This window comes from Palaemon carinicauda, chromosome 8 (genome assembly GCF_036898095.1).
Source record: "Palaemon carinicauda isolate YSFRI2023 chromosome 8, ASM3689809v2, whole genome shotgun sequence".
In the NCBI taxonomy this organism is placed as follows: domain Eukaryota; kingdom Metazoa; phylum Arthropoda; class Malacostraca; order Decapoda; family Palaemonidae; genus Palaemon; species Palaemon carinicauda.
The window spans coordinates 97493298-97519929 of NC_090732.1; the positions used below are offsets into that span (position 1 = coordinate 97493298).

At 46.9% G+C, this 26632-nt stretch overlaps 1 protein-coding gene across 2 annotated transcripts in view; it reads left to right on the forward strand.

The window, feature by feature from the left end:
* Positions 1-2718: 2718 nt before the first annotated feature.
* LOC137645813 (PRKR-interacting protein 1 homolog) overlaps positions 2719-26632 on the forward strand; it is a 245970-nt gene continuing 222056 nt past the window's right edge. The window contains exon 1 of one of the 2 annotated variants that reach the window (XM_068378770.1): positions 2719-2740. The gene's annotated coding sequence lies outside the window, so the exon portion shown is untranslated. Of the gene's footprint in view, positions 2741-2808; positions 2888-26632 lie in introns of those variants that run through there. The other variant, XM_068378769.1, reaches the window with a different exon arrangement.

The following is a 26632-nucleotide window of genomic DNA, read 5'->3' on the forward strand; positions in this document are numbered from 1 at the left end:
TGGACAAGGCTTAGCAGCCAACACGATTTCTACCTGCCAATCAGCTTTGACTAGACCACTACTGTACGTCTTCCAGATTGATCTGTCCAGCGATATCTTCAATAAACTACCAAAGGCATGCGCTAGACTACGCCCAGCACCTCCGCCAAAACCTATCTCCTGGTTCCTGGACAAGTTGCTCCATTTTGCCTCTAACTTGGACAACGATTCATGCCCTCTCAAGGACCTGACTCAAAAAGTTATCTTCCTTTTTGCTCTCGCCTCGGGAGCCCGAGTCAGCGTAATAGTGGCATTATCAAGAGACGAGGGTCATATCCTGTTCACAGATACAGGAGAACTTACCCTCTTTCCTGATCTGACGTTTCTCACAAAAAACGAATTACCCACCAAGAGATGGGGCCCCTGGAGAATCTGCCCCCTGAAGGAAGATGTCTCTCTATGTCCAGTAGAGAGTCTCAAGGTCTATCTTCGAAGAACTTCAGACTTCGGTGGAGGTCAACTCTTCAAAGGAGAAACATCGGGTAGCGACCTGTCACTGAAACAACTAAGAGCGAAAATCACCTACTTCATTCGCAGAGCGGATCCTGACAGTACACCCGCAGGTCATGATCCTAGAAAAGTCGCGTCTTCTCTGAATTTCTTCCAGAGTATGGATTTCGAAAGCCTCAAGAGCTTCACAGGATGGAAATCTTCGCATGTTTTCTTCAAGCACTACGCGAAGCAAGTGCATGAAGTTAAACATTTTGTGGTAGCCGCAGGTAGTGTTATGAAACCTGCCGTTTAACTCTGCATAGAACAGCGAGTTACTTGGGACTTTAACTCTACGGGTGCCTGTGTTGATCCTCGTGTGATACATAGTGATTTCATGGACACTTAGTGTTTCTAATAGACTGTTCTTATCAAGGTGAAATGTCATAGACTTCACATGAGTGCCACATGCCCTAGGGCATGATGTGTTTTTTCTTTGGTAAAGACTGACGTTCCTCTGGAACTTGTGTTTCTAAATTTGAAATTTCTTTCAGATTCAAGATTGAAGTCTTCTATTTTCTATGAGCATTATTTATTATTGTAAATTAACTTTACACCCTTTATTGCAATCATTATTACTATAACCTGCAAATTATGAAATAAAATGTCTATTTTATTACTTGTGCGTCTCTCTTCGCTCCTATTACCATTATGAAATACATGATTGTCATAGTTTCGTTTACCCCTTTCCTTTGAAATGAGAAGAATAATATAAATTGTCTGTATTATATACTCACCCATGCTGTGTAATATTCCTACTTGAATACTCACCTTCGTCATACCTTCGAGACCAGATTGCTCTCTAATCCATGGAATATAGTGATTAATTATCACTTGTCTACTCTTGAGAATATTCCTACACGAAGATTAACCTTCTGTCTTGTCTCCGAGTCCTTCACGAACTCTCCGCAGGGTGAGTAGCCCTTCGATGACCACTTTGGATTTTGGTATAATCCACCGGGACTTTTCTGCCAGGGAGGCAGGAAGCTGGATCCCCACGGAACCTCTACCGAGGTCACATTACATACCTCTATTCGAAGCTCTTGGCACTTACTCTAAAAAAGGGGAAATTTTCCACGATACATTGATTCTCCGGTACTCTTCCATCAGGACGTCATGGCTCGAGCCCAAAAAACGGATTTTGAGCGAAGCGAAAAATCTATTTTTGGGTGAGATAGCCATGACGTCCTGATGGACCCTCCCGTCTATTCTAAGTCCAGCCTTTCAGGCCCCGCCCTCTCCTGCTGTATCATGGAGATTAGCAAGGAGCTGGCATCAGGATGAGGACGGACGTGACGTCATTTAGCAATGGCTCCCGTTTGTTTACGTTTCGAGTACCAAAAGCAACCACGGATGAGTGTAACTGTGGAACGGCTCCCCTGTTATTCTCCACCTTTCCATATCGAAGTGTTAACTCTATATGGGGTGCAGATAGCTATGTGGCGTGTTAATACATATGTCCCCTGTTGATATAGATATCTTAGAGGGAAACCTTTAGGATACTCGCACCAGAAGTTAGAATTTTGTGATAACCTGAGGTTTTATTCTCTGGGAATATCCTTGTAGTTAAATATACACAAGGAAGCTACCGAAGGAACCTTCCATCAGGACGTCATGGCTATCTCACCCAAAAATAAATTTTTCGCTTCGCTCACAATCCGTTATATATGTATGTATTAAATGTTGGCCACTATCTAAGTTTGTGAGGAATAAGATCTTGCAATTTTGTTCGACATTTTATTTTGATTCATAAAAAATCTGGAACGTATCTGCGTTAGCGTTTTTTTGACTTCCTAAAGTCCAAACCTAATAAAGAAAATACCACAAATGAAAAAAAAAGCAATAATACAACACTTGATCTCTAGGAAAGTTTTATATGAAACTAGCACAAGGCTACCACAACATGGACCACAAGTCCACAAGTCAGTTAGCGAGAAACAAGGAGCTCTTGTAAAGCCCTATCTTTTTCATTACTAAAGCTGTTGATCTTTTATTTACAAACCTGGCTGTAACCAGTGTTGCCACATATAGGAATTTATCCCTATATTTGGGGATTTTGGATGTCTGGTGGGGATATTCCGTACAACTCTCTATGTACAGACTAAGCTCGGGAAATCTATAAATATATTTTTTTAATTAGCTTGCTTGTAATTATATGAAATAATGTGCGTAATTTCTATATTAGTGAAGCAACAGGATCAGAAGGAAATATGTTTGTTGATATGGGGATTTTTGGGTTGTTTTAGAGATATTTTATTATGAGTTTTGGGAATTTTTAGACTAACCCATCTATCAACACTGACTGTAAGCTGCCGCCAAAGTTCAGTTAAATCTCGTATAGTTCAACTTCTCCTATTAGGTAAATTAGTTTATATTTTACGATTTAAGTGGTCTAAAGTATTTTTAATATGTGTGGATCTCATTCTATTAATTTTTTCTCACATTTTATGTTAAATATAACTATTTAAGGTTGCAACACTTGGTCTACCGGTGCAACTGACAGTTGAAGTTGCTAGCACAATAGATGTACTGTATAGGTAAATTACAGAGTATAGGATGTAGTTAGAAAGGATATTAGCTTGATTTATTGATTATCAAACGCAAAAAAAAAAAAAAAACCTAGCATAGTATTTGCGTGTGTAGCCTGTCATATCAGGAGAGTGATTATTAGGCCTATCCTACTGTAGTCTAAGTAGTGTAACTTTACGGTAACTAGATCTGCGTTTTTTAAAAGGTAAAATTACAGAATAGTGCAGTAAACAGCTTGTAAGAAACAAGACTTAAAAAGTGTATTTTGTGGTGTTTTGGACTTTTTTTTTTATGATTTCTAGTGGAAATCAATAGTTTTTTAAGTTATGGTGAGTCAACTACCATAACTGATAAGCTATGACCTTGGGTATTATTTTAGTTACGGTTGTGAAAACTTTTCTAATACCTAAGCCTTTTTCCCATAGCAAAACTCCTGGGGGTGTATGTAGGATAGCGGCCACCTGTATGTATTGCTATGTCTAACTTGGAATACGGCAGTGTAAGGGGGGTCGCAGGGGGCCGTAAACCCCCCCCCCCCCCCCCCCCCCGTTAGGTAAGCAGGTAAGGCCATAGCTTGTAGGTTAGGTTAGGGGGGAAAGTTTAGGTTAGTTGACGTCCAAGTTTAATCAACGCATGAGGAAGTGGCCGCTGATATACAAAGGCTCCAACTCCTGATTTCTTTAGAAATATAAATGAATCTTTTAGAATTTTGTTGTTTCCACTAGTCATCATCATAAAAAACAAACATTGTAATAAAAAGAAAATGGTTACTGTAATCAAAACCCAGTAATAGTAATGAACATGATCAAAACACTGGAGCATTTGTTTGCAAGGACTTCCATACTCATAGATAACATGCTCATTGTACAATACTACAAAAACCTCTTAACCTACCGTAATTGAGCATATTTACCTGTATGATGGTGCACCACATTAACAGTAATTGTTTGGTACTTTTTGTTCTACTGTAGTTGACAATTTACATTATCTTATTCTTCATATATTTTGAAACATGTTTCGCTATTTGCATTAACCTAGTGGGCCAGTATTTTGGCGTTATTTTAATTATATGATTAATCACTTAGTTCAAACTGGGTTTAGCTCGTCCTTGGCTTGCTTCACATGCGATTTACTTGTTACTTGTGAGTAGTCTTCAAGGCCCGACTCTGCTGCTGGTGCAGCGCTCCGAAGGGCCTCCTTCATATATACTTTTGTTAACATATACTGTATTTGTCCCGGTGCAAAATACAAACCTGCTCTTTAAATGCATTATTATTTTGCCGTAGCTAAAAATTAGCTGAAGCTTAAAGTAAATCAGGGTTTATCTACCCACCACTAGTTAGTGGGGGTACCGAGGGGTATGTTTACCCCCTCTCTCCCACCAGCACTTTTTAATTCAGCGCGGTAGAGTGCAGACATGTCTCACTCTCCCGTTAACCTTAAACTGGCTTGAACTAGTTTTTGTTCTGTAACTGGAATACAAACCAACGCTATTTCTAGGGGTATTTCTTTCGGCAAAGCTGAAGGACAAGCTATTAGACTTTTAGCAAGGGTTAACCATCCACCAGCTAGTTAGCAGGAGGGTGGTAATAACTACTCCTCTCACTCACACACCTGGACTGTGAACCTCACTTTACTTTTGGTTCGGGAAGCCAACTTCTCTCTCCCTTCTCCAACTTACTGGCCATTTGACTTATTTTTCTTAAACTTATGTTGTTCTGTAACTGGAATACAAACCTACGCTATTTACAGTATTAGGGATACAGTATTACTTATGGCAAAGCTGAGAGGACGAGTCATTAAAATTTAGCGAGGGTTAATTACCTATCCCGCCAGTTAGTGTGGGTAGCGGTGTAGCTTGCTACCCCTCCCACTCACACACCTATGATTGAGCTCACTTTGCTTTTGGCTCAGATGGTGAACGGTCGTTGCCGCTCTTCATCCTTACCAAATATTAGGCTGCCATTATTACTTTTTGTGCCTTTTTTTTCCAGTGTGTTTGTGAGTTGATTTCTGCCGGCCATACATACCTGCCCTGGACCTGAGGGCCGCTCCTGCCGTACTTTCATGTCTGCTGAGGAAATTGATCCTCACACCCTTTGCCCTGCCAGCAGAGGTCGACGGTGTGATTTTGTTAATAAGTGTAATGAGTGTCGAGAGTGGTCTGCCTTCCAATGGGAAAGGTTTGCGTGACAGTGGAAGAAGAAGTCTAAGTGGAACTCTTCTCCTTCCAAGGTTTTTGAAGCAGAAGAAACCCAGGGCTTCTTTTTCCACTTCCCGACCTTCCTCCGAAGCTCTTGCTCGTTTGGCCTCCTCCAAAGGACTGTCGAGTATTAGCACAGGCCCTTTAACACCTGGGCAACCTTAGCCCTTGAGAGATGGTGTCGCTTCTCCTAGTGAAGAGGCCCCGCCCCTCCCCCGGCGGGGGTCCATGACTCTTTCTCCCTTATTACAGGTATGGTCATCCTTGAGGTTACCGGGTCCGATCTTCAAGGATAACTTGCTGCAGCTTCTTCGCTGTGGTACTAATGTGCAGCCCTCGTCGAGGTCAGAGGTGGATCCTCTTTCTTTTGTCGACGTTGTTGTATCAGATGCGTCGTCTGCTGCCCATCCTACTGACGCTCCTGCCACTTCTGACTCTTCCGCCGTTGCCAAAGACTTTACTTCCCCCCCTGCCGAACATCATTTGAGGGGGAAGCAAAGCCCTATGCTCGTCTCTCCTGCGAGCTTCTCCCCCTCGGTGGAGTTCATTCATAGAGACTCCTCTTCGGAAGACTGCTGCTGCTGAAGGTCACCGTGCTGATCCAACTTCCCCCAGAGGGCGTCACTGTGGACGTCATTTTCATCCTCCTCTTCGCCTTTGAAGTGCGCCTTCACTTTCGGTGAAGAGACGCCTCTTTGGCTCTTCAGCTTTGTTAGCGCAGTCTTCTTCTGCAGAGGAGCCTCTCGTCTTTCATTTTCTAGCTCTCGACCTTCTTCCGACGACGCTGCCGCAAGTCCACAGAGATTGGCTTTGGACTCTCCGCTGCCTGGTGTCGCGCCCGATCCCCATCAGAGGATGCTTACCTTTCCAAAGGACACATCATCCTCCATCATGCCGTTGGCCTGCACTTTCGATTAATCTGTATCTCCGACCAATGCGCCGTTTGCCATAGCGCCAGGCACCTGCCCATTGCTCGACCAGACATCGCGCTGCTGCAGGCTCTCATTCTTCACTGTGTCAGTCTCCTGTCTGTCTCAGCGCACGCACACGCCAACGGACCGTAGGGCAGATATTTCTCGTCGCTCAACATTGCGTGCGCATCACGCCAGCATTCTCCAGCTCGGCAACGTGCTCTGGCTGTACAACACACTCCTTCTCGCCAGTGCTCACCAAGATGTCCGCGCTCACCAGCGCGTCAGCGTTTTCCAGCACACCAGCGTTCACCAGCACGCCAGTGTTCACCAGCGTGTCAGCGTTTTCCAGGACGCCAGCGCTCACCAGAGTGTCAGCACTCAACTGTGCAACAGCGTTCACTGGCATGCCAGCTCTCACCAGCTTGCCATTGCGCAAGTGTGTGCTTTCTCCATAAACGAAAAGCAGGTATTGTTCTCCCACGTGTAGACGCTCGCTGCCGCAGGGGAATGCGTCCTAACGAGTTCAGGCAGAAGCAAACTCTCCTCATCCTTCGACTTCAAGGAAGTCGCGCCATCTGGAAGATAAGGTAGGAAACCAGGAATGGAAAGGTAGGTGTTTGCCCTCCAGACCATTGGTCCTCTCTCCATGGAAGGGCAGAGTTACATCCCACAGGTCGCCATTGCCCCTTTCCCCTCCCCGTAAGCTCATTACAGCGGGACCTCGGGGAAAGAGGGAAAGGGTGCTTCTGGGGAGTTCAAGATCCTGAAGATTCCGACTTCGAAGGCGGACCCACGATATCAGCCAGCTCCAGAAGAGACTCCTCAAAGGAAACCTTCGGTCCCTTTCCCTTCAGGGCATCTTTTAGACAGTGTCAGTGTCAGTAAGCAGCCTAGTTTAGTGCCATTGTCAGGGCAGTTGTGCAAGCTTTCGGGCCTGCCTTCTCAACCCGCTCTTCTTAGGCATCTGCCGTTCCACTACAACCTTTGGCACTAGCAGTGCCCCGGCAAAGAACCTTGGCTGCTTCACCTATGAAGAGGAAAAGAGGAGTCTCGGATACCATAGCATCCTCTAGGGGGAAGCTGACCCCTTTGAGGCCTTCTGCTTCAATGCCAAACCTTCCTGGTACCCCTTCCAGATGCTCTCCGAGCTCACTACCACCTCTGTTGAGGGATCCTCTCGAGGATCAGGTGGCAGTCTCCTCTTTTCCACCTTCGGAGGAATACTCCCCTCGAGTACACAGCCCTCCACCACCGGTATGAGCCAGGAAGGATAGTTCCAACAGGCCTTCTATGTTAGAGTTATATCTTCCCCGCAAGTAGTCGAAGGACTCTAAGACTCTTCCAAAGTCTTCCATGAAGGCTTCCAGATCCACAGGATCAGACAGCCACTCTAGGGATGTCCACGAACTACCCCGAGATGATCTCTCATGGGTGGATGAAGGAGACTGCTGCCAATCCCACTTCAGAGGGGGAGCAGAAAGAGTCAGAGCATGCGTTTTGGCAAGTTCTGGCTCTTATAATGGTTCTCAATGGGTAAGCTGACCCAGAGATACTCCCTGGGAGGGCAAAGACACAGTCTTGGACCATGTCTTTGGCATTCAGAAACCCTCAAAGGCCAATGCAGCCTTGCCCTGGTCTCAAGGGCTGAAGAGTGCTTAGGCTGAGATCGCCCAACAGCTCCTGGACTTCTCCTCTCATTGTTTGGGCTTTTCTGTCAAGCTCTTCTCACCTCCTCGCATCGAGCAGAGGAGGTACTTCGATGGCTAGGACAAGTCTCAACCAGCTCTTTCACTCCACCATTCTCTGGAAATAGCTGACCAAGGGAGTCCCTAGAGAGACTCCAAGTGTTAGGTCGCTTTCTCGGCAACGGATATCCTCAATCACGAGGTCACAAAGTATGCCATGCAGGCTACTTTGTGTCTTGATCTTTGGTTGGGAACCTTGGGAATCCTGGTACGGATGAAGTATTTTCCAAAGAATGTACCAGGAAAGCTATGGAAACCTTGCTTCTCTTGGGTACTCGCATCATTGAGTTTCCAGCCCACCAAGTCTTGAACTTGTGGGCAAATCCTAAAACGTCGAGATGCAGTATCTGAGAGGTTCCATCAGCAAGTCCCTAATGCCGAGATCGCTAGGCTCAGGAACTCCTCTCTAGAGGGGTCCTTGTTATTCGAGCCAAAGGCTGTTTAACAGGAGGCAGAGAGATGGAGGAAATCCCACCAGGACTTTCTCCTCCATAGGGTCTTAACATCCAGGCCCTACAAACCACCAGCTCCTCAACAGCTAAACCCAGCCAAGACCTCACTGAGCAAGACGGCAGTGAAGAAGACGATGTCTAAAAAGCCCTTTCCGACCAAGGACAGGAAAGGCACAAAGTCCTCAAGGGGATGAAAATATCCTAGAAGGAGTGGCCGCGGCCATAAACACTAGGATATGTACTCCCCCCGCTCTTCCACTAGTGGGAGGATGGCTTCAAAGTTGTTGGGACAGGTGGAAGCAACTTGGGGTCGATCCCTGGACACTCCCCGTGATTCGCTCAAGGTATCGCATCCCGTTCACATCATCTCTCCCTCCTCTGATCAAGAATCTAGTATCGATAGACCCCTTTGCTATGGGATCAGCAAAAGCCCTTCGGGCAGAAGTGCAGACCATGTTGAAGAAGGGCACTCTCCAAGAGGTCCTCAACGAGTCTCCAGGCTTCTTCAGCCGACTCTTTCTTGTGAAAAAGGCGTCTGGAGGCTGGAGACCAGTCATTGACCTCTCAACTCTGAACAAGTTTGTCAAACAAACTCCGCTCAGCATGGAGACAGCAAACACGGTCAGACAAGCAGTAAGACCACAGGACTTTTTGTGCACACTGTACCTAAAGGATGCGTACTTCCAGATCCCAATCTATACGTCTTCAAGGAAGTACTTAAGATTTGTCGTAGACAACAGGAAATACCACTTCAGGGTGCTGTGCTTCGGTCTCTCCACAGCACCCCAAGTCTTCACCAGTGTGTTCACCCCAGTGTCATCTTTGGCACACAGGATCGGCATCCGTCTCCTTTGTTATTTGGGCGACTGGCTGATCTTAGCAGACTTGGTGTCAACCCTTCTTCAACAACGAGACAAACTTTTGAGGCTTAGCCAAGATCTGGGGATCATGGTAAACCTTGAGTAGTCCTCTGCTTCCTATGCAAAGACTGGCATATCTAGGTATGATTATAGACACCAATCTCCACAAAGCATTTCCATCAGACAACAGGATAATGACCCTGAGAAGGGTCGCAAGACCCCTTCTCAGACGAGAAGGACTTCCAGCTCAGAAGTGGCTATGTCTCCTCGGGCAGCTATCATCCTTGGCCCGTCTAGTTCCCAACGGCTGCCTCAGGATTTGATCCCTCCAGTGGCAGCTCAAGTCCAGGTGGAATTAAGCTTTTGACTACTCGACCATTCAGATCCCCATAGGACCAGCGTAACGAACGGACCTCGAGTGGGGGGGACAAACGAGAATCTGCGGAAGGGAGTAGATCTTCTCGTCCTCCCTCCAGATTTGAAGCTGTTCTCAGACGCTTCAAAAGAAGGGTGGGGGGCCTACGTGCTGCACCACACAACCTCAGGCCTTTGGTCAGAGTCAGAAAAATACCTCCTTGTGAATCTCTTAAGAGATGAAAGCCATCTTTCAGGCCTTTCAACAGTTTCATCAGTTTCTGGTGGACCACTCAGTGGTGGTGATGAGCGACAACACCACGGTAATGGCTTACATCAATAAGCAATGAGGTACTTTTTCGCAGCCCATATCCCATCTAGTAGTAGAAATACTGAGATGGGCTGAGATTCATTCAATACAATTATCGACACGCTTCATTCCAGGCAAGAAGAATGTGCTTGCCGACAACTTAAGCAGAGCATTTCAGATAGTGAGTACCGAATGAACTTTGGATCATCTAGTAGCCAACAAAGTCCTGACTTTGTGGGGTTCTCCGATGGTGGATCTCTTTGCAACGGCCCTGAATTTCAGGCTCCCGTTGTATTGCTCCTCAGTCCCAGACCCCAAGGCTCTCTGGCGAGATGCATTCCAACAACAGTGGGACAACATCGACGTTTGCGCCTTTCCCCAATTCTGTCGGATGAGGAGGGTACTCAACGAGGCCAGAACATCGGTCAATCTCTCAATAACCCTCATAGCTTTGCTATGGCATTGTGCAGAATGGTTTTCGGATCTTCTGCAACTCCTGACTGAGTGTCTAAGAGAACTCCCTCCACGACACGATCTGCTCAGACTACCACACTCCAACATCTACCACAAAGCCGTAGCTTCGCTACGACTTCACTCATGGAGACTATCCAGCATTTCCAGATTCAGAGAAGATTTTTGCAACAAGTTGCGAACAGGATGTCTGGAAATCTGCGGATATCATCAGCAGCAGTCTATCAGGCAAAGTGGAACGTCTTATGTGGTTGGTGACATGGAAGGGGTACCACTTCTCTCGATGCCACTATCCCAGCGATAGCGGATTTCTTCTTGTATTTGCGTCAAGAAATGCGCCTCAGTTTCAGCGGTAAAAGGCTATTGCTCAGCTTTAAACCTCTCCCTCAGACTGAATGGAATGAACATTTCCTCATCGCCAGAACTTTCCTTACTCTTACGGAGTTACGAACTTATTTGTCCTCAGTCGGAAGTGAGACCTCCCCCGTGGAACGTAGTTCGATTTCTCCGGTCTTTAATGAGGCCTCCCTACGAACCATTACGCCAGGCAACAGATTGCCACATGACTTGGAAGACGTTGTTCCTGCTCACTTCAGTCTCGGCCAAACGAGTTAGCGAACTTCATGGTTTCGCCATCTCCATTCAAGGGGATGATGAGAGGTAACGTTCAGCTTTGTCCCTGAGTTTGTTGCCAAGACTCAGAGAATCCTGGGGTGGCGGATCCCTGATTCATCTCTTTCCGGATTTCGAGTCTTCGTGCTGTAACAGACAACCCAGATCATCTACTACTCTGCCCAGTGAGGAGTTTGAGACTCTACCTCAAAAGAACAGCAGCAGCCCATCCTTGTGTGCCTTCAATAATCATCAGCACAGGGAGGAACAAGAGGAGGATCACCAAGAATACCATTTCTTCTTGGATTTGCAGAGTTATAGACCATGCCCTGAATTCAGGTCCTCCCCCTTCACGTCGTCCCAGAGCCCACAATATCAGGGGCGTAGCTATGTCCCTGGCCTTCAAAAGAAACTTTTCTGTGACGCAGGTTTTACAGGCTAGGGTATGGAAATGCCAGACTACTTTCACAGCCCACTACCTGCAAGATGTGACCCACAGGAGGCTTGATATGTTTTCTATCGGACCTGTGGTGGCTGCGTAACAGCAAGTTTAATACCCCAAGCTCGTTATTGGACAAGTAACAAAAGGTTAAGATCGCTGTTACCTGGTTTGAATCTGCGTGAATGAAAAGGTATGATGGCTCTTATTCTTTTTTTTATCCTCCCCTCCCTTGGGGAAAGCAGCAGCCGGGGTTCTCTGCACAAGCTGACCTCAAACCACTACTGGTAAACCATGCTTCCTTGCTTATTTTGTATTGTGTCAATACTGTTGCGTCCCATACCCTGGTGAGGTGATATTTGGAAAGTCTCGCTTGCAAAAGTTTATCCTACAAAGACTCGGAATAATTTTTACCTTGACAGCCACACTGCTTATCTCAACACACAGCTTGTGTAGGCGTGGACCTTGTGTAGCAAGGTTTTAGCGAGGTGTAGAGACTCATTATTTTTGGTACCAACCTATTCAAAACAAGGAGCCCGTGGGTAAAGCCAAAAAGCCAGATTGGCAGTGACTTCCACTCCTCTAATGGGTGAGTCACCCCTAGTAAATAGCATAGGTTTGTATTCCAGTTACGGAACAAAGGACAAAATCATAGATAATTTGTATTTTTCCTAACGATACAAACCTTTAGCTATTTATAGAAACTTACCCTCCTGCCCTATCCACCTTGAAGACCTACCTCCAAGCAAAGTGAGCTCAATCACAGATGTGTGAGTGGGAGGGGTAGTAAGCTACCCCTGCTAACTAGGAGGATAGGTAGTTAACCCTCGCTAACTTTTAATGGCTCGTCCTTTCAGCTTAGCCAAAAGTAATACCCCTAATAAATAGCTAAAGGTTTGTAATGTTAGGTAAAATACAAATGATCTCTGAATTTGTCATTATGAGAAACACAGGTCTGTGTTCTTCAATTGCAGAAAGATTTTTAAGATTTTTGGTGATCAATCTATTCCGAAGAAGTGTTTTAATTCTTTCATTCTACCTTGTTTCGAGTATTTTTCTCCTGTCTGGTCTTCAGCTGCGGATTCTCATATTGATTTGCTGGACAGGAACTTACGGTTTATTAAATTTCTTATTCCTGATCTAGATACTAATCTCAGGCACCGCAGTTCAATTAGTTCATTATGCCTATTGTACAGTATAAGATTTTTCATAATTCTGATCATCCTTTATTTTTAAATCTTCCTGGACAGTTCCATCCTGTTCGTAATACTAGGTATGCAGTTAATTCTAATAGTCAGGCCTTTTCCACCATGAGGCTCAATACTATACAGTAGTCTAGAAGTTTTATTCCGGCTGTGACCAAGTTCTGGAATGATCTTCCTAATTGGGTAGTTGAATCGGTAGAACTTTAAAAGTTCAAACATGCAGTAAATGTTTTTATGTTGAACAGGGTGACAAGTCTTTTTATAGTTTATATGTAAAATATCTGCTTTGATGTTACTGTTTTAAAGTACTGTATTTTATTTTGATTGTTTATTACTTCTCATATTGTTTATTTATTTCCGTATTTCCTTTCCTCACTGGGCTATTTTTCCCTGTTTCCCCTGTTGGAGCCCTTTGGCTTATAACATCTTGCTTTTCCAGCTAGGGTTGTAGCTTAGCTAGTAATAATAATGATAATAGTAACAGGTGAGCAGGAAAGCCCCTCTTCTTGACGCTTTCGGAGAGGATTGTGTTTCGCCGCTGAAGGCGGAGAGGCTCCACACATTGTCGCGTGCCTTCCCTTCCAGTGAGGAGGTTAGGAGAGCTTATCCACTGGAAGCAAGAAAGCACGAGACTTGTCACGAGAATGAGGCTTCTAAGCGTGCTAGTGAGTCATCGTTAGCAGCTCAGCCCTTTCATAGGGTTGAGGAGCGGGTGGAGGTAAGCGAGTGAACCGGCTCGTCTCGCTACCCACATCCTTGCGAACGTTCATCTCGCGAGATCTCACCTGTGAGAGGGTTGAGGGTTTTCCCTCCCCCTTCTCCTTCCAAGCAGTCAATGCGACTCGAACGACTGTCGAGACAGCGGGAAAGGAAACCATTGGGCAACTTGTTACCCAAGGACGGTCCTTGGTTTCAGGACCTAATCAAGGCTCACAAGCAATCGATGGGGATCACTAACACCAATCCATCTGCGGCGACGGCGAAGGATCCTGTCATCCCGTTGGATTCTCCTAAGGGTACCGGCGATTTGACGGACTCTAGGTGATCTAGCCTGGCTAGAGCACCACTACCGCCTCCTCCCCATGTTACCCAGAAAGCCTCGAGGTATGAGGATTACCTCAAGGCTAAGGTTCCTAACACCACGGATCCAAGCTGGGAGAGGGCGGCAGTGACTCAGCTAACGACCGCGAGGACGGTTTGGGAACAGAAGATCACTTCCCCCAAAGGGCTGATTCCACCTACCTTCGCACAGAATCATCTTTTGCAGAGCGTAGTAAGCCTTTTACTATCGAGGACCAGGAAGATCCTTCAGCCTGAGCGAAGGATACCTCTTTCCGGTTTTAATTTTCGAGGGTTTAAGACCAACAGAATCAACTAAAGGAGATGAGTCTTCTCTCTTGGATGAATTTGAAATTTGCCCAAGGGAGAGGAAAAATCTGTGGATGATTGTCAGATTCGAGGGGATCAGTCTTCTGTTTCGACCGGTACTACAAGACCTGGGCAAAGCGGTCTTCCCCGCAAAAGCCCAATCGGGTTCCAAGAGAAGTCCTGTTGACGACGCTCACCCTCCCCGGGCTACTATGGATGTTAGCTCGGGAGAAGAGGAACCCTTTGACTATGATTCGGAACACTTGGATGAATCGTTCCAGCTTCCGCCAGTCTGAAGGTCACACCTTCGGAACAAAAAGATGCCGACCGAATCTGTAAGAAAATCTGGCGTGCATCAGGAAAGTGAACAACCTGGAAGAACCTGATTTTGTTCCAACTTAAGGAAAGGATATGGTCCTAGACCGGTTTTCAGAACTGCCGAGACCCACCAGACCCAAGGTAGCTCTACCATGTGTAAGGGGGTCAAGGAAGTGAAGAAGAGAGCATATGCCCAAGTGGCAGGTTCTTTTCACTCTCTTTGTTCTTTAGATTCATCCAGGTTAATTCCTCCGCCTTAGTAAGGCAGAGAAAGTATTACAAAGAAGTGGGAGACCACCTTTCCCCTCTACCACTGGATCTAACAATCGTATCCTTGACCCAGTCTTCCTTGGAAAGACTGACAACACTGCCAGTTCACTTCTCTGCTGCGGATGCAACCAATATGGAACGGGTTGCAAGGTGTGCCTTGCAATCCGCTTCATGGCTGGACTATTGGTTAGGCACGGTCAACTATCTTGTCAAAAACGAGGACTTCTCTTCTCCTAAGAGGAGGGAGAGGTTGTTCTCTTTCTGTCTCTTGGGTGCGAGGACTCTCGAATTCTTGACAGAAAATGTGGTTAACCAATGGGTCAACTGGGTCTTGAGGCGACGAGATGCAGTTTTTTCAAGATTTCAGACAGCTGCCGAAGAGAGGCAATGAGGTTGCGTAATGCCCCAATGGATGGATCCGCCCTGTTTAACGGGGAGGACATTGAGGGTGTAGCAGACCGATGGAGAAGGGTTAGCCAAGACACTCTCCGCCAACGGGTTTTCTCCTCTCGCTCTTACCAGCAGGCGCCTCCAAGGCAGAGACAACCTTAACCAACGCCTCAAAGCAGACAGAAGAGCGCTCCCGAGAACTTGCGAAATGGCAAGACTCGAAACCTCCCTTTCGTCCCAGAGGATATAAGGGGAAGGGCAAGAAATTCCATGCCTAGGGTCGTCCACGCGCCAGTGCACTATAGCGTGCTTGAGCTCTCTTGTGCGCCCATGATCTCCTGCGTGTCAGCGCTCTCTTGCGCTCCCATGATCTCCTGCGTGTCAGCGCTCTCCTGCGCATTAGCAATCTTCTGCGCACCCTGCGCCTATGCGCCCACGATCTCCTACGCGCCAGCGCTCTCCTGTGCGCCAACACTCCTGCGCGCAAATTGCTTCCTGTGCGCCAGCTTGCGCGCCAATTATCTCCTGCGCGCCAATTATTTCCTGCGCGCCAGCTTGCTCGCCAATTCTCTACTGCACACCAGCGTGTTACCGCGCACCAGTACTCACCTGCGCGTCAACAATTGCCTGTGCGCTATTATTCTCCTGCGCACCAACACTCTGTAGGTGAAACAGCATATGCAATGCAGCGCTCACCTGCGCGCCAGCACTCACCTGCACGTCGGCGCTCTCCTGGACATCCGTGGTCTCCTGCAAGCCAAGTCTCTCCCGCGCCCACTCACAAAGACATGCGTACGCGCCTGGGCGCCAACTTTCACCTGCACACGGTCGCCAATACTCTCCTGTGCGCACGCGTGCCAACAGGCACAGGCGCAGGATCTACACCCGGCAAGGTCACCATCGCCTCATTCCCCTCCCTGCAAACGCATTCCAGCGCGCCCTGCGGGAGAAGGGAAACAGGCACAAGCAGAGGGATTCAGGATCCCTAAACTGCCTTCTAAGTCGGACCCACCTATTACGGTGACTCCTCGTAGGGAACCTTTGGTCCCTTTCCCTTCAGGGGGTCTGTCTGACAGCGCATCAGTCAGTCAGCAGCCTTGGTTCAGTGCCATAGTCAGAGCTGTAACACAGGCATTCAAGCCTGTCCTGTCCGACCGCTCGTCAGAGCAACCTATAGCTCTGGACTCAAAACACGGAACCATGGCTTCCTCTACCCCTTTGAAGAGAAAAAGAGGAGTTTCCGACGCGGTCACTTCCCCGAGGGTGAAGCTGACTCCGTGCAGACCATCAAGGCTAGTCCCTCCAGTATCTCCCCAGGGATACTCTCCCTCCCTGTCTGATGATGTAGTGGTTTGCGGACTGTGGCCAGAGGTAGCACCCGAACTGCTTAGTGTCTGAATGCCGACCACACCCCAACGTTCACTACACAAAAAATATACAGCAGTGGAATACCCAAGAATCTAGGTAACAGGTCAAGAGAAGGGAACACTGGGCACCACCCCTTGATTTATATTGGGCAAGGGGACCCAGCCAGAACCTGACTTCCCCCATTTCTTCTCTTGCCTTTAGCTTGCTGATTATAAGTAAAAGTATAAGAACATTAGGTGAAAGGGAATACAGTATTGTAATTTTTTTATACTAACTTCAAGACAGTGTGGGAAGAAAAAATTATAATATTCCCTTTCACCTAATGTTCTTATACTTTTACTTATAATAAGCAAGCTAAAGGCAAGAGAAGAAAATGGGAAAGCCAGATTCTAGCTGGGTCCCCTTGCCCAATATAAATCAAGGAGTGGAGCCCAGTGTTCCGTTCTCTTGATCTGTTACCTAGATTTTTAGGTATCCCACTGTTGTATATTTTTTGTGTAGTGAACGTTGGGGTGTGGTCGGCATTCGGACACTAGGCAGTTCGGGTGCTACCTCTGGCCACAGTCTGCAAACCACTACATAATTTTTGGTGCCCAGACCAGGGAAACACCAACCTTAAGTGGGTATGGCATCATTATCATCAAGTAAGTGCTGAAAGGCTAAGAAGAGCCTGAGCTGTGATGTGGCGAGTCTGGTCCAGATTGTAAGTGACCTGGTAACTCAGGTCAAGTCCCTGACCTTTCAAGAGGCGGCCCTGAAGAGTGTGGAACCGTCACCGACGTGCCACGTTGCCCCTGGGGTCACGACTACAGTGACCACCAGTGCTCCTTTTACATCCCCAGCTTGGCCAAACATCAATGGTCTGGCAATTCCAGTGACTGGAGCAGAGCCAGTGATTGGAGGTCTCCAGCCCCCTCCAGGGTTCACACTGTTACTCACCCCTGTACCAGGCTTCTGGGAGTCTCCTGCCCCAAGTGGACTGCTGGCTCCACTGGCAACTAATTCCGTTAATCCACCAGAGACTGCAGCCAATAGACTAGGGGAGCAGTTCCTGGACAACCCGGCCGAAGCCAGTAGGCCTGAAAAAGGCTCCAGCAGCTGCCGCTGAGGCAGTTCTTGCCAAGACAGGGGCCATCCCAAAGTACAGGCGCCAGGCCAAGGACACCACCAAACCAGCCATACACAAAATGACTATGTCCCAGGAGTCCACCAGCGAAGATTCTGGTAGCGAGACTTCTGGTGACTCTTCCAGCTTCTGTCTCAGTGTCAGCTCAGACGACACTGTCTCCACTGACCACGTTCAGTCCCTCCAGACTGTGATCTTATCAAGGTCCTCGACTCCAAGAGGAACCCCAAGCCTGGAATCTTCCAGCTGGAAACTGGCCAGACTTTTGCCCAATTCCTGAGGAATTTCGAGGCCTACTGTGCGAGTAAGTATACCGCAGGAAGCTCTGATTGGTGGACTGCTGATCTAGGGAAGTTTCTAAAGAAGGCGTTCTCGGCCCTGGGGTGTCCTGAGATCTCATACCCGACATGAAGGAACGCCTCCTCGACTGGTGCCGAGAAGCCCGAGAGAGGCGGGATGCCGGCAGGAAAGCCCGGTTCAGCAGTGCCACCTGTGGCGAGGGGGAACTGCTGAAAATCTACGCCGTCCGGTTGGCCTCCCTGTACAGGTCGGCCTACCCTCGCCGAAGTTTGGACCGGAGGGAGCTTTGGCGGAAGCTCCTAAAAACTGTTCCGAGCAGAGCTGCAAGTTGGTTGGAACAGTTTCTGGCCACCATTAATGTCTCCGCTGGCTGTCAGGCCACTTGGCAGGATGTTCTACACTTGTTGAGTGTTCTCGACGAGGCATCCTGTCAGCGGAGCCAGAAGGCAGAGGATTTGGCCATCAGTCGTGTGGGGTAGTCAGGCACGGCTCGTATGCCGACAGGGTTGCCATGGCTGCCCCCAGCCGTTCACCTGAACCTGACAGAGCGTATTTATGCACTCCTCCTCGACCTGTCCCCAAACCTGCACCTGTGGAAGTACGTCTGCCACCATCGCGCACCCCGGATAGGTCTCCTCAATTCCAGAGGAGGTACTGTGCATGGTGTCAAAAATCAGGGCACTTTATGGACGAGTGTCGCAGATGCCTCAACCTGTGCCTACGTTGTGGCTCGTCCAACCATCATGTCGCACAGTGTGGACAATAGGCGCCGCCTATAAACAGATCACCTGTCCTGAAGACAGCTAATGCCTGCAGCCTTGGGAGGGAGACTACCTCTGTCCAGACTCCTTCAAGGTGGAGAGCAGTACCGGTGAGTGCTACTCCGACCCCGTCATCCTATTCTGGATCTATCAGTAGCCGGGAGACCCGAAGTGGGAGCGAGTCCAGTGCTCCTTCTCAGACTGTGCAGAAGAGGAAGAAGAGGAGCAAGAAGGCAAAGCCCAGGAAGTCAAGAACTGAGAAGTATCATGGGGCTTTAAACACCAGGCCTTCGATGTAGAAGATGGGGCTACATTGAAGGAGGGTGTGAGTGCTAGGGTGTGTGCTTCTAGTATTCCAATGGCAGCTTCGGAAATCTCGATATCCAAGGTTACCCCTCAACCTGAAAAGGTCATTGCCCCTCCAATGGCTCTTTCAGGATTGGCCAGCGATAACCTGTCCTCGTCATGGTCCAGAGCTTCTCCAACTGACTCCTCCAGGGAGGAATCAGGAACTGAGGATGTATTGAAAACCCTTTGTAGGCTTAACCTGGCGCAGTTGGCTCCTGTACCACTCATGGTTGTCCCAGTGACCATGTCTGATTTTCCATCGGGAGCGTTGGATGCTCTCATTGACTCCGGAGCCGAGGTCAACCTCTTGTCATTGAGAGTTGTACAGGATTACCAGCTGCAGATGGTACCCAACACCATTGGTCTGAAGGGTTTAGGGCAAACAGGGCCTAAGACCTTAGGTACTGTACTGTTGACCTCTATACTGCATGGAATGACATTCACCCCGAGTGTGTTCCATGTAGTGCCTTCATGGACTATGGCTGAGCACGTAGTGCTTGGTTACCAGTTCTTGAGAGCAAATGGGGTGATAGTTGACGGAGCCCGAATTGGATGAGCGTTGGCAGTACTCCCGAAGAGCCTTTTTGGGAGTATTATGTCCTGATACGTGGAGCCTGTTGTTAGCAAGTGCTTTACGTACTTGAGGTCCTCGCAACCGATTCAATATGGATAGCCAGTATTGAGCCAGCACTTGTTCCAGTTACTGTAAACTTTCCTAAGGGACTTGACACCTCTTTTATGTGCCCTGCCTCTCCGACCAACTGTTGGCCGGAAATGTATTATGATGCCAACATCATAACCCCTGGTCTGTCAAGGAAAGTTACAGCAATCCCTGGCATCCTCGAACTGAAAGATGAAAAAGCCTCAGTTTTAATCAAGGGTTCATCTGAAGAAACTGCCAAGATCAAGAAGGGCGATCTCTTGGGGAAGGTGTTCAGATTCTCCTCTATTTTGCCTGATAGCACAGGAGTGTGACCTGACTCCTGAACCGAGCGTATTGGAAGAGATAGACTTTTCTCAGAAGGACCAGTTTTGTCAAATGCTTCGGCGTCATCTTCCAGTCATCAGTACTGGTGATGATGTGGAAGAGTTCTCAAGCACACCAGTACGCATCCACCTGTATGACGAGACGCCCATTTATCAGAGAGTTCGACGGTTTGCCAAACCCGTCGCTGACGCCATCGAGGAACAGTGCAAGGAGTTGCATGAACTGGGTATTATTGAACCCAGCATCTCTCCTTGGTCTTCACCCATTGTTCCAATCCGAAAAAAGGACAATAGTATACGGTTGTGTGTGGACTACCGTAGACTGAATAAGGTGACTGTCTCTGATAAGCTCCCGATGCCTAACATGGCCGATTCCGTATTTGGACTTCAAGGAGTCAAATACTTTATAACCCTCGACCTGGTTTGTGGATACTACCAGTTACCTTTGGCGGTGGACAGTAAAGAATACACGGCTTTCTCTACCGCATTTGGACACTGGCAGTTCAGACGCTTATCGTTTGGACTGAAAAATGCACCTGCAGTGTTCCAGAGAAAAATGCAGAGTATTCTCCAAGAGTTCCTGAAAGCCAAGGTGGTTGTCTACATTGATGACATCTTGATACTTGGGTCGTCTTTCGAGGAACACCTGAAACTGGTAGAACGAGTTTTGGCTACTCTCCAGAAGCACGGACTCAAGATAAAACCCGGGAAGTGTTCGTGGGTTCAAGCCGAGGTTCAGTATCTTGGTCATCTGGTTGGACGTTCTGGGATGCGTAAGCTACCAGAATACATCCAGAAAGTGGAGGACTTCCCTAAACCGACCACTCTGCCTGAGCTACGGGCATTTCTGGGACTGGTAAACTTCCAACGGAAGTTTATCCCCATGTCCTCACAGATAGCCAAACCGTTATCTGCGAAGACTGGAGGACGAAAATCCCAAGGGACTAGGAAACTGAAGTGGACTGCAGAAATGGATGGTGCCTTTGTGCGCTTGAAGGAACTGATCAAGGAGGACATTATGTTGTCATACCCTGACTACTCCGCTGATGCTAACCCTTGGAGTTGTTTGTTGATGCTTCGGGTGAGGGTGCTGGTGCTTGTCTGTGCCAGGAGTCCTTGGAGCATCCAGGGGAGCGTCGGGTGATAGCGTACGACTCTATGACTTTCCTTGATGCGAGACCCGTTACTTTACCATTGAGCGTGAGTTGACTGCTCTGCGATGTGGGGTGAAAATCTTTAGGGCCTTCATCTATGGTCAGTTTTTTGTGATCCATTCTGATCACCGCCCCTGATGTACCTTCATGACATGAAGATGGTGGACAGTCGTCTAGCACGGTCACTGGAGGACATGACCGAATTTAACTTTATTGTTAAATACTGTCCAGGCGATCAGAATGCCGCAGTTGACTGGTTATCCTGCTGGCCTGCATTAACTGACTGTCTGTTTGCTACTGGACCCAGCACTCCCAAGTTGCCTACTGGACTGGCCTTGTATAAGGAGGTTCATGGTGGTCCAGATTCTCTCATAGAATCCTTGGAGCTAGTTGTGAACTTCTGGACGCAAGGGTTAGGTGTCGCACCCGACTTTCAGCTGAAGGGAGCTAAGCTCTGGGATGCCTTAGTTCAGCCGTTTCTGAAAGACGCCAGTTGACTAGGCTTCAAACTGGACAAGATTAGCAGGAACAGGATCAAGGCAATGCATTCTCCAGGTACAGTCCCAGCTCTGGAGTTGCTCTTGGCAGCATATAAGCTATTGAACCTGGAAATCTGGGTCCATTGGGGTCCCACTTGTCCCGTAGTCTATCGTGATCCATCCGTGACTGAGCCTCAGTGTGTGCATCTTCAGTGACTGTCTGGAGTGCATTTTAACCCTCTGATCGAGCTCTGCAATTACGTTCCTCCAACTAACGTGATTCTGGGCCATAAGGCGGAGGTAAAATCTTGTGTGCCAGATGCTGAGGGCTTGGTCACTGATGATCAGGAGGCGCCGGAGGATTGTCCTGTAATCCAGTATGTGACAGAAAAGGCACCTCATCAATCCAGTTGTACCCAGGTGTCTCAACACTCGGCAGTAGGTATAGCAATGATACAGGAGACCTTATTTTGTGCTCTTGTTAATACAGGAGCACAGGTTTGTCTTGTAAGCGAGTCTGTACTGAGCCAACTTTGCATAGTGATACAGGAGACCTTATTTTGTGCTCTTGTTAATACAGGAGCACAGGTTTGTCTTGTAAGCGAGTCTGTACTGAGCCAACTTTGCATAGAGTACCAAGTACTGTCAGGAGAACAGCTAGAGGGGTTGACTGGTTCCTGCACCAGCATTCTAGGCTACGTCCAGTTAGAGGTGAAGTGTCCTTCCGGGTGGAGGCTACCGCTGTTTACCTATGCGGTGGTAGCTGCCAGTAACATTAACTTTAGTTTTGTTCTTGGTAGAAATCTACTGGATGCAGCCTACATGACTCTGGATTCACCCCGAGAACAGTTGGTGTATAACCACACTACTGTTCTTTAGTTGTCTCCCAAGGTACTCTCAGTCTCCTCCCTGCATACCGAGACCACTTTTATGAAGGTAACGGACCCTGAACCTGATTGGGGAGTGTTCTCTGGAAATGCTCTTCTGTCCCTTATGTGTCCAAGATCCAAGGAGATCATCGACAGATTCAATCTTTCATTAAGATGATCTACTCTGGGGTTCCTGTATCTCGAGTTCCACGCTTCTATCTACCCTATAGGAGATGTTGGTCGAACCTGGAAGTACACCAGGGTTTGCTAGTGAAGCGGAACCCAGATGGTTCAGTAGTCCCTGTAGTCACCTTCAATGTCCTGATTGACCTAGTTGCCGAGACACACCTCCAGAATGCTCACTGGGGAATCAGAAGAATGATTGCAATGTTCCGTCGACTCGTCTGGTACAGATCTTTGATTAATGTAATCAGAGATATGTGCCGGACGTGTTGGGAATGTCAGACTTGTAAGGTCTCAAGGGAGGTGGTTGCCCCGCCAACCTTGAAAATAATGACCTCTTCTCCCTTTGAATTGGTTGCTATGGACCTTGTGAGTCTCCCAACAACCAGTACTGGTTTTATTGGGTGTCTGATGGTAGTCGACCATTATTCCAAGTGGGTGACGGCAGCACCCATAAGGAATAAGAAGAGCAGTACGATATGCCAGGTGCTTGAAGACCGAGTTTTTCCCTGTTATTCCTCGTGTTCCAGTCCGGATATTGACTTATAATGGCCCTGAGTTTATTTCCCAGGAATTCACCGAGTTGTTGAAGCAGTACAATGTTGTACATGTGAAAACAACTCCGTATAAACCCTCTAGTAATGGTGCAGTGGAGCCGGTGAATCGTACCATTGGTGAGTTACTGAGGGGGATTTCTGGGGAATGTCGGAAATGGGACCAGTACTTATCCTGAGCAGTTCTCAGCTACAACCATTCCCACCACACTGAGATTGGCTGTACTCCAGCTGAGAACATACTGAAAGGTGCTCACGATGTTGATAGTATCCCGTTGCTGTCAGCAGAAGTGAGAGACCCATGGGCTGAAGGACATCCTAAGTACAAACTGTTTAAAGAGGGCTCTCTGGTGCTTAAGAGGGTGCACCTGTTGGGACACCTTTTGACGAACAAGCTCATCCCTAGGTTTGAGGGGGTATTCCGTGTTACTAAGGTACACGAGAATAAGGTCACCTATGAACTGCATAGACTGCCTGACGGTGAACTGGTAAGAGCTCACCATATCCAGATAAAGGCCTGGTTTGAACCTCCAGTGCCTTTCTCTGGTATCCGAAGGATCCTGATCCTGTAACAGAGACTCGGTATAGTCCAGAACTCGTGGATGATAGTCAACTCCCTCTGAGGTCTCGGGAGAGTTCTGGTTCTAGTAGTGATGGCGATTCCTATGGAGTGGCTGCAGTAGTTGCATCCTACCTTTTGTCCCGAGATTGTACAAAGTCTCGACGACAGAGGAAAAGTCACCATCCTACTAGAGCTATTACTCAGCCTAAGCCCGTTCTTAAGCCAGCTAGGACTTATGAGAGAAAAAAAGCACTGGATGCTTGGTTATATCCTCCAGAAAATTGTGATGAGACTCCTATATAAAAGCCTGAATCGTTTGGAGATCGATTGGTCCTCCAACTGTGGGAGAACAGCCCCACTGAAATGTGTGAAACCCCAATTTCGTCTCCCGAATCGGTGGTTCACTGTCCTGCTCCTGAATTTCCAACGCCCCAGTTCTTAGCTTCTTCTTGCCGAGAGGAAGGTGTCGTTCATCCTCCAGGGAGTTGGGAATTCTGGGAAGTTTCCAGTATTCCATTATTGGAACTACTTTCTGTTGGTTCCAAGAGTATCAGTCCAGATTGGTCAAGACCTGCTACTTTAGAAAGCCCTGTTTCTGAATCGGCAGTGTCTATTCATCCTTATAATGACTTTCTTGGCTTTTTGCCACCCAATTGTGACGACCGACTGTCGCCTGGAGATCCCGCCTCTATTGGATTTAGTCCCCCATGGACTAGGTCAAAAGGTCCTGTTCTTGACCTACCTTTAGTTCAGTCTCACGTCTTGGAGTGGAGACCTCGTCTCACTGACCAGATGAATACTATAGAGAGGGAACCATCCTCCATTCCTGAGTCACCTCAGAATTCAAACCCTTTCCGACATTCTGATGGCAGATTATAACACCGGTCAGAGCTCGACGCTGAAGTGGCACAGTCAGGTGTATCTAACTTGAACGCTACAACACTGTTTGGGTCGCCCGAAACACAATATCGCCTGATTTTTCGTTTTATTGTCCTCTTCTGAGTCTATGGATTTTGTCTCTGGTTTACCTCAAAGAATGTCGATCACCCGCAGATACCAACTTATGCGAGGTTATCGATCGATTAAAGAATCCCAGCCTGTACCTGGAGAGTCGCCGGCTTCGCCTGTCTTCTCCGGTGCTGCGAGAAATTAATATGGCTCGCCAGCAGATTGCTGAATCCCGGTGCATGTCCTGAGACAGAGTTTTGAGACTCAGAAGAAGAACTATAAATCTCCCACTGAATTAATCTTTGTACTACCATTAGATACTACCTCTAGAGAGTTATGGGATCTTTTGACTAGCCAGACAGTACTATATTGGATCCTTCTCTCTGGTTATGGTTCATTTTCCTTTTGCCTACACACTCACACCGAATAGTCTGGCCTATTCTTTACATATTCTCCTCTGTCCTCATACACCTGACAACACTGAGATTACCAAACAATTCTTCTTAATGCACTGTAATTGTTCAGTGGCCTCTTTCCCCTTTGTTAGGGTAGAAGAGACTCTTTAGCTATGGTAAGCAGCTATTCTAGGAGAAGGACACTCCAAAATCAAACCATTGTTCTCTAATCTTGGGTAGTGCCATAACCTCTGTACCATGGTCTTCCACCGTCTTGGGTTAGAGTTCTCTTGCCTGAGGGTACACTTAGGCACACTGTTTTATCTTATATCTTATTTCTCTTCCTCTTGTTTTGTTAAACTTTTTATAGTTTATAAAGTGATATTTATTATGATATTGTTGCTCTTCTTGAAATATTTTATTTTTCCTTGTTCCCTTTCCACACTGAGCTACTTTCCCTGTTGGAGCCCCTGGGCTTATAGCATCCTGCTTTTCCAACTAGGGTTGTAGCTTAGCAAGTAATAATAATAATAATAATAATACAGTTTTTAAAGGAAGTTTTGATAATAATTACCCTTTGTTATTAAAGGTTAAAGGTGACTGGTTTTAGTTCCGGTTCCATCAGAATAGATGCTCACCAGAACGTCAGCCGGGCAAGCCCAACACCCCCACTGTGGTGCCCTACCACAGCAATAGCCTCCCCAGTAAACAGCTTAAACTCATGGTCGTGGGCGGGGATCGATCTCTTGCCATGCGAATGCTAGGCAAACATTACCACTGTACTAGTCATATTTTGATTCCCACATTGGAGTAGATAAAAGGCTGAGAATGGGACTCGTTGTGTGAGGAAATTTTTATTTTATCACGGTTTCTGTAATAATTGTTGCACTGTAAATTGACCTTGACTGTGACAGTAATAATAAATTCAATAAATTTTTATTATCCTGTTATAACTGTAGTCCAAATTCAATAAATTCTCTATTCTTTTAAATTGATTTTGGACTGCAATGAATGACAATTTGTTTCTTGATAGATCCTGAATGTATACCTGTAATACTGAAATGTTTCCTGTAAATAATGAAATTTATTATATTGTATATTATTTGAATATTGTTGGGAGGTATAGACGATAATCTAATTTTTTGTTTTAAGTACTGTATTTCCATTTGTCTGGTAGTTATCGTCTATTCCTATTGCTTTTTGTTAAATCATGAAACTGAGAAAATGTATTGTACCTAATGTAAATTCATATAATTGGACATGTACCTGAAGGGACGGATGATGAATTAAATTTTTAGTTGATCATCCTACCTTTTTACTGAATTTATTTTTGCAAGGTAAAATTTTTTTTTCACTTGAATGTATGAAGTTGGTGTAGGGCGTTGTTGCTAGTCATAAGACAATGTTGAGTGGACCAAAGATCTAGAGGGGGGGAATGTGAAAAAATTAATGCTATCGTTAGGAAAAATACAACTTATTTTTAATTTTTATCATTATATATGTATTATCTGTTATATTTTTGGTCCTACCAATTGTCTAACAACATTTTTTTTCTGCAGCACACCCTACTCCTTGTAGGGTTTGGAGAGGCAACTAGAATGTGAGTCAAGCCATGGCACAAGTAAAATAA